Raw genomic sequence first — 10,807 nt, forward strand, 5'->3', positions numbered from 1 at the left:
CTGTAATCCTAGCACTTTGGGAGACCGAGGTGGGCAGATCACTTGAGGTCAGGAGTTCAAGACCAGCCTGGGCAACATGGTGAAACCTTGTCTCTACTAAAAATACAAAAAATTAGCTGGGTGTGGTGGCGCATACCTGTAGTCCCAGCTATGCGGGAGGCTAAGGCAGGAGAATCGCTTTAACCTGGGAGGCAGAGATTGCAGTGAGTTGAGATTGCACCACTGTACTCCAGCGTGGGTGAGAGAATAAGACTCTGTCTCTAAATAAATAAAGATATATATTTTTTAAAAATGTAAAAAAAGGATGGTAAAGACGTAGAGTTTATTATAATACACTACAGTTTTTTTTTTTTTTTTTTTTTTGGTGTTGAAACAATACTTTTAAGGTCTCTTTAATAGACATGAAGTTACTTCTTATTAAAATACTATGTACCACATCGTGAGTCTGAATATCTTTGTTTTTGTTTTGTTATCTTTTAAACAAAATGCTACTTTTAATCTCGTCAAGGAGTTAAGGCATATAATACAAACTCTAAAAATTAAGTGCCAAAGTAAGAAAGAATTAAAAACAGTATATATTGTGCACTTACATAGTTTTATATATATGCAAATCTCTATATAGAAAATTATGTTTAAATAATATCCCTGTATTATGGATTTAAAGTGTATGCACCCTGGCAAAAAAATATGTATCAGTATAACATGCATAAGAAAAATATATGCAACAACAGCATAAAGGCCTAGAGGGGAGAAATTGAAGGGAACAATTGTGAGGTCCTCATACTTATATTCCCCCCCCAAAAAATAAAATATTATCCTACTGATATTATGCCAACTCTAGAAAATTCTAATTTTGGAAACAGTACTATTTGGCATTGATCCTTTAAAGTCATGAAGGACATTAATTGTAATACTGAAATATATCTGAAATTTATCCTATTTAAGTGAAAAATAAAGATTAATAATGACGTATGTAGTGGTCCACATTTTATTCACAACTGCACACACTGAAATATGAGGTAGTATTAAAGAATTAACCTTAATTAAATAATTAAAAGAGTATGATAGGGCAGGTGCAGTGATTCACACCTGTAATTCCAGCACTTTGTGAGGCCAAGGAGGGTAAATCACTTGAGCCCAGGAGTTTGAGTCCAGTCTGGGCAACATAGTGAGACACTGTATCTATTAAAAAATTTGAGACTTGAAAATCGTATTAAACACACATATAAATGGCTTAAGGAAAGCAAGGTATAAAATTGCCCCCCAAAGTTATTACTAGACAGTTGAAAAGTTTGGCACTGCTGTTATTAACACGGAAGCAGAAGAAGACAGCTCTTCGTCACTGTCATGCCTCAACCTTAAATGAAAGCACCTGAAGTAGTCAACAGTGTTGGCTCTGGGTCCAGACTGCCAGGATGCAAATCCCATTTCCACTACTACTAAGGGTGTGATACTGGATAAAATGCGTAACCATCTCTAAGACCTACTTCCCCATATGTAAAATGGAGATAATTATAGTACCTCCCTGTATTAGTTCATTCTCACACTGCTATAAAGAACTGCCTGATACTGGGTAAGTTACAAAGGAAAGAGGTTTAACTGACTCACAGTTCAGCCTGGCTGGGGAGGCCTCACGAAACTTAGAATCATGGCAGAAGGTGAAGGGGAAGCAAGGCACCTTCTTCACAAGGCAGCAGAAAGAAGAAGTGCCAAGTGAAGCAGGGAAAAGCCCCTTCTAAAACCATCAGATCTCGTGAGAACTCACTCACTACCACAAGAAAAGCAGGTGGGAAACTGCCCCCATTATTCAATTACTTCCACCTGGACTCTCCCTTGACACATGGGGATTACGGAGATTATAATTCAAGATGAGTTTTGGGTGGGGAGACAAAGCCTAATCCTATCACTCCCTCATAGGGTTGTTGTGAGGATTAAATGAGAAGATTAATATAAAGTACCTGACACAGTGCCTGGCACATGGTAAGTGTATGATAATTATTAACTGTGGTTACTACGTTTGTTGTATGGATGGCCAGCTTTGGTGGAGAGACAAAATGTCTCTTCGATTAGAGAAAGAGTTTGGTTTAGAAACACCAATGTCCTTACAGAGTCAATAGTGACAAAGCTCTCAGTCACAATTTTCAACCTTTATTATTTTAAGTCCTGCTAATCCCTTCAACTAAGAATTTAGGTTCTGCCATGAACAAGAAGAGGGAAAATAAAGGCACAGCAAATTAATAGTAAAGCCAAGACTGTGCATTCTTCAACCTGTCATTATAACTATACTACACAGGGAAAGACAGCTTTATACATTGTAAGCAACCTATCTGCCATTTACCCCATTTAGCAAATATTTATTGAGAACTTAATATGTTTGAAGCAATATTCCAGGTGCTGGGGAAAATATGGGCAAAAATCTAGGGGAATATAGTTTTTCTGGAATAGGAATATATACCATGAAATTATAATACTTAGAACTTACATTAGGTATTGAGAATGTAGGAATAAACTCAGTAGGAATAAACAAACTCAGCTTTCCCCCGTATATTCTCACAACATGCTTCAGAGAACAGATGTGTGAAGGTTTTCCCCCAGATATCCATAGTTCCGTAGTGTTTACCAGCTGGGTGTCCTCTAATTCAATTCTGACACTATCTCCTTGGACACAGCCTCGGATTCCACAGGTTATGGGCTCAATCCCATGTGACTGCTCTCCACTTCTAACACAAATCTCAAGCTCCAGGTTATTTTACCTGTGCACTGACCAACCAGCTATAAATTAGGGTCTCCATGACCCCTCCTTTGGGTTCAATTAATTTACTGAAGCAGCTCACAGAACTCAAGAAAATACATTGACCAGTTTATTACAAAGGATACAGATGAGAAGAGATGCATAGGGAAAGGTATGGGGGAAAGGGCATGGAACTCCAGGAACCTCCACATGTTCAGCTATCTGGAAGCCCCCCAAACACAGCCTTTTTGTTTGTTTGTTTTTTTTTTAAAAAAAAAAACTTTATTATATAGGTGTGATTGATTCAACTCAGCCATTGGTGATCGACTCAACCTTCAGCCCCTCTCCCTTCCCAGGAGACTGGGGGGTGGGGCTGAAAGTCCCAACCCTCTAATCCTGCCTTTGTCTTTCCAGTGGCTAGGCCCCATCCTGAATCTACTAGGGACCACTAGCCATCAGTCAACTCATTAGTGTAAAAAAAGACTCCCACAACTTTGGACATTCCAAGGATTTTAGGAGTTTTATGCCAGGAAATGGGACAAAGATCCAATAAATATTTCACAATGTCACAGATATACGCAATAGAAATAGAGGGGGTGTGCTTAGGATTCAATCTGTAGCCAATGTAACTGAAATTCTCAAAGATGCAAAATGAGTACACTGTCCTGATAAGTATTGTTAAATTAAGTTTAGTCTATAGCTGCCTCTTTACATATTTTAAGTTCGGCCTAAAGGTTTCACCATACATGGTGAAGTAACCTAACTGGTTGTGTAAACAGGCTGTAACTTACTCCTGTAACAAGTAGCCATGCAGTCTCAGCCAATCACAGCAGCCATACTTGCACCACTCATAGGCACAGACTGTTCAAACCCTGTTCAAAGAAGATAAACGCAGATTATCTTATTTCTGTTTCTGTGCCTGACTTCTAATGGCTATACATCACATTCCCTTTTTTGTCCATAAATCCTCTCTGACAACATGGCAGTGCTGGAGTTGCTCTGAGTCTATTCACATTGTGGGGCTGCCCAGTTGGTGGACACTTCTTTGTTAAATTAAACTCTCTTAAATTTAATTTGTCTGAAGTTTTTCTTTTGATAGTATATGTATCAGTATAATTTGGTCTTAAAATAGGTTTTTGAAAAATTAAACTAGCACCAAATAAAAATTCATTGTGTATAACCAGTTAAATTAGAATAAAAAGCATCTCTATGCCTTTAAGATGCATATTGCTGAGATAAGTCATAAACCTAGAGTACACAATACTAAAGTATAGATAGTATCAACTGAGGAATGATAAGGTTCATAATTTTGGAAAGGAGAGCAGAGTGGGCATTCTGACAGGTTGGGAAGGATAGCCTCTCTAGAAGCTGGAAGCAGACACTGAGAAAGGGGCAAAGGGAACAGGAAATTATGCTGAATGGGGTGGGGAGTGGGGTCAAATACACATATTCAATAAGTTATAGGAGTCAAATTTATGAAAGGAGAAACATGCACATGCATAATTGAGTTTCGTGCCTCTCCCTGAGACTCAAGGTCAAAAATGGCTGCATTAGCATGATCAGATGGTGGAGTTGTCAACCCTCTGATGTCAAAAGGTAGAGGACATTAAAACCCTCATTGCACATTCTCCACACTGGCCAGAACCACTCCATGGCTGGTGGTCCCTTACTTGGAAAAATGCTTGCTATTTTGTCATGAGATCCTTAGGGTGTTGCTTCGCCAGCCAGAAACATCTGTGGCCAGAGGGGCCTCTGCTTGGGCTTTGCTTGTGGCTGCTGGGCTTGTTTTGGCCACTTGGCTGGCAGGATGTACTCAGCTGGCACTACCGGCCAGAATCCCACACCTGCCAAGGGCGAGCCGGGCGCGGAGCAGCAAAGTGTGAGTGAGCGAGCACAGGGTCTGGCCACTACACACAGCCAGGTGTGCTGGCTGCGGCAGGGCTCCAGGCACCAGCACAAGTGGGGCTCTGTGCGAGGCTGTGGCTGGACCAGATGTACCATAAGCGGCTTCCCCTGTGAACAAGGGGAACATGATGGCACCCAGAAGCTTGAAGATGCCTGGAACTGCAGAGTCCCAAAGAGGGTGTTACAGTGTGTCACAGCCCTGGATTAGGGAGCACTGAGGTCTGGTCTCCCAGAAGGGCTGCAGCAACTCTTCTCTCCTTCTCCTCGCCTGTAGTGTGGTAAAAGGAGGGGGTGTGTTTCAGCCCTGCGTGTGTTACAACTCTTTCAGTCCTGCCACTTGGCAGGTCCCAAGTTCTTGTCCCATGTCCAGGAAGAATGAGGTATGAAGACAACTGGAGAGTGAGCAAGGCAGAGAGGAGCTTCATCGAATGACAGAACAGCTCTCAGGAAACCAAGGTGAGTAGCTCCTTTCCACAGTCAGGTTGTCCCGACAAGTCGAGGAGACCCAAAGTGGGTAGCTCCTTCTGGCAAGTGGTAGTCCCAACATCTGTGTGAGTCTGGCTGAGTCTGGGGGTTTTTAATGGGCTCAGAAGGGAGGAAGTGTGTGCTGATTGCTCCATGTATGGCCATGGGTGGACCCGGAAAAAGCACCTAAGTTCTCACTCTGGACTGGACTCCAGCTGGAACTGACAGCCTGGTCCCCAGGTTTCAGGCTGTCCATGGCTTGAAGGTGGGGCTTCACCAGGGACCTGCTCCTTTCTGCCTAGGAACCTGTCTGCCTCCCATAGGCCATCAACATGCTGTCCAGGGCACCCAGGCTGTTCGTGCCAAGGGGTGCCTGCAGGCTCCTGTTGAGCCACCTCAGTTCCCCCCAGCCTCCCTGAGCTTGTTGGTGCCCAAAGCTCTGGGGGGAGCTGAGGTGGTTGGGGGGCTAGCATGTCAGTGCTGCCTTGAATGTGTGCACACCCATCAGGGTCACGACAGTGCCTGGGCTCAGCTTGCTTCAACGTTGCTCTGAAATCAGAGCAGGCACTGGGAGTTGGGAGAGGCCAGGGAGTGGGAACAGGCACTTCCAAGCCTGTGGGAGACGGGGGGCTTCCTGGGCCCCTGAGAGCACAGGGATGCCCAGGTCTGGATCCATGGCTGGGTGGCTGCAGCTGCAGTTGGGAGCCCGGGCACCTGCCCTGCCAACTTGGTAGGAGGCAGGGCTCTTGCCTGTTCCTAGCTCCCACTGGCCCCATGGAACTTGTGACTCTGACTCCACCTGCCCTGCTGTAGCCAGAATCTTTGCAGTGGCCAATCCAGACAGGCCACTGCTGCTACCAATTTGTTGTGCCTAAACTGCAAAGGAAAGGGGTGGCATTGGGCAGTTGGTCATCAGCGATAAAGTTGTTTAAAGGGCTGGTTTCTGTTTAGCCCTTAGGGAAGAAAGCCTATGGTGGTTATGGAGGGAGGGGGTATAAGGAGGCATGTTCTACCCGCATCCCATCATGGCTGGGAACTCAGTTTTCAAGGTTTCTCTGGGATGCCCTTGGTTGAGAGATAGTCTGTTCAGTTGATTCAGGGGCTTGGAATTTTTTTTTATTTTTTATTTCACAATACCAAATGAGGGGTGATAACAATTAGGTTATTGGGAGTGCAAAGGAAGAGTTGTATGACCTAGAGTACTCTATACTCTATATTTGTAACCCATAAAGTTTGAAGTGGAGGAAAGTGGGGGAGGAGGAGGGGCAGAAGCATCTGTGAATCAAATGAAAGCTATGGATCCTCCCTTGCAGAAAATGCACATGAAGCATGCACCCAAACGTTCACATACAATTAATTTTATCGCACTGAAAATAGATTTTCTTACATAAAATTAAAAAAACATACCTTTACTAAGATTTATGTCTTCCTTTTTTATATACAAAAATTTACAGTTTCATTCTGAAAAACAAACAGGAAACCAAAACCAAATTGTTCAGAGAAAACAAAAAGTTAGCTTTAATTCTGCTTAAAATTTCATTGAGAAAGCTGTGTTTGTCTTGATTGTGAAGTTGACACTAAGGAGTGATCTTTGCCTTAGCAACATATATGTCATCTGTAACATCTGTGATTGTAGTGTTTCTTGTTTTTTGGATATCTGCCTCCTGGGAAATTGATAAAACTTTATCAATTCAAGTTACCTGATGAAGTTTTATCACCTCAGTTGCAGAAGCATTTCCTCCATCACTGGACAGTTTATGTGGTTATCCTCGCAAATCTCCTAAACAACGTCAAAATTTTGTCTCAGTTATTTATCAAAGAAGCCACGAATGGGCTTTTCCCTGTTGTTCTAGAATGGGCTTCTGTTTTCTTTCAGCAAGCAACAAAAAAACCTAAAACATTTGTCTTAAATTCAATCAAGCTCTTCAAGATTTGCTCTTGGGATGCTTAGCCAATTTCTTTGTAGTTGAGTAGAGTGTCCTTTACTCACAGTTCTGGCAAAATTATTTAAAAGGCTTGCTCACTTTCCCAGCAACAGGCAACATTTCTTTTGGGAATGTTGACTGAGACTTTGATGACAAAGCCTCAAAAAGACTCATTGAGGTCGGGCATGGTGGTGCATGCCTGTAATCCCAGCACTTTGGGAGGCTGAGGCAGGCAGATCACAAGGTCAAGAGTTCGAGACCAGCCTGACCAACATGGTGAAATCCCGTCTCTACTAAAAATACAAAAATTAGCCAGTTGTGGTGGCGCGTGCCTGTAATCCCAGCTATGCAGGAGGCTGAGGCAGGAGAGTCGCTTGAACCCAAGAGGCAGAGGTTGCCGTGAGCTGAGATGGTGCTACTGTACTCCAGCCTGGGTGACAGAGCGAGACTCCATCTAAAAAAAAAAAAAGACTCACCTATGCATGGAACTTTGTTCTTTGCCAAACACCACCGCTGTTCTAGAGTAGAACATCCCAATCTTTGTGCCTGAATTTCTTACAGGTGTTCCAACCTATTGATCCCCTTTGTCCTTGGGGAAACTGGGTGGGAACGGTCTTCTCTGTAAGCAAGCTCCTATGTTTATCCCATTTTACTACACAAAGATTACCATTTCTGCCACAGGCTGTGGATATAATTGGAAAAAGTTGAGAAGCATAGTTGTTTTGTTTGACAAAGATGTTCTACTGTTTCAAAGATACTGATCGCTTTTAAAGATTCCAAAAGGGGTTCTTAAAATAGAATTTTTGGCCGGGCGCGGTGGCTCAAGCCTGTAATCCCAGCACTTTGGGAGGCCGAGACGGGCGGATCACGAGGTCAGGAGATCGAGACCATCCTGGCTAACACGGTGAAACCCCGTCTCTACTAAAAAATACAAAAAAAAAACTAGCCGGGCGAGGTGGCAGGCGCCTGTAGTCCCAGCTACTTGGGAGGCTGAGGCAGGAGAATGGCGTGAACCCGGGAGGCGGAGCTTGCAGTGAGCTGAGATCTGGCCACTGCACTCCAGCCTGGGTGACAGAGCAACACTCTGTCTCAAAAAAAAAAAATAAATAAAATAAAATAAAATAGAATTTTTTTGTGATGATGTGGTATGCACATCATAGAGACATGTTGCTGGCTGTCTTCTGACCCGTCAGTAGTTTCATTCAGTAGCATGCCAAAGGAAACTGCAATAGCTGGAAATTCCTCCATGATGTGTTCCAACCACTCCCACCCCCACAAAAACAAACAATCAAATAACCCACAGTTCTGGAGTGAATGACATCATTCAACAAAGGTATTACTTAAATTTTCTTTTTCAGCTCCAAATCATAAGCCAGCTTTACCATTTCTAGGGCACACAACTACTATAAAGTTTCTGCAATTGTATTTCTTCTTTTGTTTCATAACCATATTTTTCCTTCAGGGCACAATTCAAATTTGATAGAGTATAAGTCTTCTCACCCCTTTTAGTTTCTCTCTTTAAAAAACACACACACACACAAAGTTCTTCTCTTATTCCTATTCTCTGGGGACTCTGACAAGAGTGCTTTTCAAACACTAACATTAACTCCTGCTAATTAGAAAACTGTAGGAGTTATCACTTTGATTTAGAAAAGATGAAGTGCAAAAATATAATGACTTGTCCAAAGTCATAGTTAATGATAAATATTTATTAAGCACCTCTGTCCTTAGTATTGTGTTTGATACCATACTGATGTTTTTTTGCTTTCTTAGCCAATCCTTTATTCAGAGACTTAGCCTATTTTACAAATTATCATTATTAAATGATATATTCTTTTCTACTTACTGAGTGCCAGTACTGTTCATCGTAAGCACAATATATAGTATCACAGATCTTAAATTCAAAAGGCTCAAAGTAGTTGTCTTTTGTCATCCCTTTGTCCAGGAGCCCAAATTACAGCTGCAGCCAAGGTCACCTTCTGAAATTTGAAAGAGTAACTGTTGTACACTGCTGCCCTATACTTATCTTTTTTCTGTTTACTGTTAATATTTTGCTTATTAATTTCCCTAACCTCTTATTGATGTTACTAGGGCCTTGAAAGCTTAGAGTTTTCATTGATGATGCTAAAAAAAACCCTGTTCTATGCTACATTAGATATACTATGTATGCACCCTGCCACCATAAAATATCTCTAGTCATCACGTTCAAGTGAAAGAGTAATTTATACAAAAAGATACAAAACTATCTTTGTGTATTTCCCCTTCCCACTGAGATATGCATATAACTTCAATAATAAGAAATGGGAGACACTTTTTTTATTCTTCCTTAAGAATAGAAAAAATTCTTTCTCTAAGAATTTTACAGTTATCTAAAGAATTATCTAAATATACTAAGAAGAGATGAATAAATGGCTAAATCTTTAGCTAATATTAAGATCGTTACTTATCTCAGATGAATGCTTATCTATTATGTTTTTCAAATGAAATATTGAATCTAACTACCTTGTAAATCTACGAGGACAAATTTGAAATAATTTTCTTGATATATTGTCATATGTACCATTCCTGATTGCCTGTGGAACCAGAATATACATTTTGCATAGTATTCTATAGATTTAATGTCCTATATTTTTACTGATCTAATATAATTTACTGGTCTAACACTGGGCTTTTAAACAGAGATGTTAAAAGAAGGCACCACAGCCTCCTGCAAAAAGCATGTGTTAGAAAAACTGTTGTAGAGAACATGCATTCTGAACAAAAAAGTTTCCTCTTCTTTCCCATTTTCACTGTGATTTTTAGAAGACACAATAGTTCCTACCTTTCTAGCTGGTACTATTACAACTTAATTTTGACTTCCTTAAAATCAGGACTTTCAGTTATTCAAAAAAGTCAGTTTTATTGTTAAAATTTCAATTATTCTCTTGACCATACATAAAGAAGGCATGCAAGGACATAACTATTTTCCTTGTTGTTTTTGTTATGCTTAGAACTTTTATTATAGTATTTTTATTTGTCTGGAAACATCTTTATTTCAGTATCATTTTTGAAAGATGGTTTTGCTGGGTACAGAATTCTAAGTTGGAAGTTATTTCCTGTTAGTATTAGTATTTTGGAGATCCTTCACTGTCTCCTGGTTTCTATTGCTGCAATTGAAAAGTATGCTGTTAGTCTAACTATTGCTCTTTTGAGGGTGATCTTTTCTCTGGCTATTTGCCAGTATATTCTTTTCTTTTTTTTCTTTTTTTTGAGTCTTGTTTTGTCACTGAGGCTGTAGTGCAATGGTATGGTGGTACGATCTCAGCTCACTGCAACCTCTGTCTCCCAGGTTCAAGCAATTCTTGTGGCTCAGCTTCCTGAGTAGCTGTGAATACACGTGCATGTCACCATGCCCAGCTAATTTTTGTATTTTTAGTAGAGATGGGGTTTTACCATGTGTAGCCAGGCTGGTCTTGAACTCCTGACCTAAAGTGATCTGCCCACCTTGGTCTCCCAAAGTGCTGGGATTACAGGTATGGGCCACCATGCCCAGCCTACCAATATATTCTGTTTGCTTCTGTGGTAGTGCAGTTTCACTATGATGTGTCTAACTGTGACTGTGGATTTCTTATTTTTAAAACCCACTTGGGATTCCCTGGGTCTCCTGACTCTAACAAATATTGTTTTCCTCAATTTTGAAAGATTTATGGCATATATGTACCATAACTTTATATATATATACATATGCAATTTTTGCCTTTTTTAACGTTTTTTTAAGTTCAGGGGTACAAGTGCAGGTTAC

The 10,807-nt window shown here is 41.0% G+C and overlaps 1 long non-coding RNA gene across 1 annotated transcript; it reads right to left on the minus strand.

Moving 5' to 3' along the window:
• Positions 1–2,848: 2,848 nt before the first annotated feature.
• On the minus strand, positions 2,849–10,319 carry LOC108580957. Its single transcript, XR_002515626.2, has 2 exons — positions 8,873–10,319; positions 2,849–6,881 (listed from the first exon to the last, which is right to left on the minus strand). It is a non-coding gene; the product is annotated as an uncharacterized LOC108580957 (long non-coding RNA).
• Between the last annotated feature and the right edge of the window lie 488 nt (positions 10,320–10,807).

Source organism: Papio anubis, chromosome 9 (genome assembly GCF_008728515.1).
Source record: "Papio anubis isolate 15944 chromosome 9, Panubis1.0, whole genome shotgun sequence".
In the NCBI taxonomy this organism is placed as follows: Eukaryota; Metazoa; Chordata; class Mammalia; order Primates; family Cercopithecidae; genus Papio; species Papio anubis.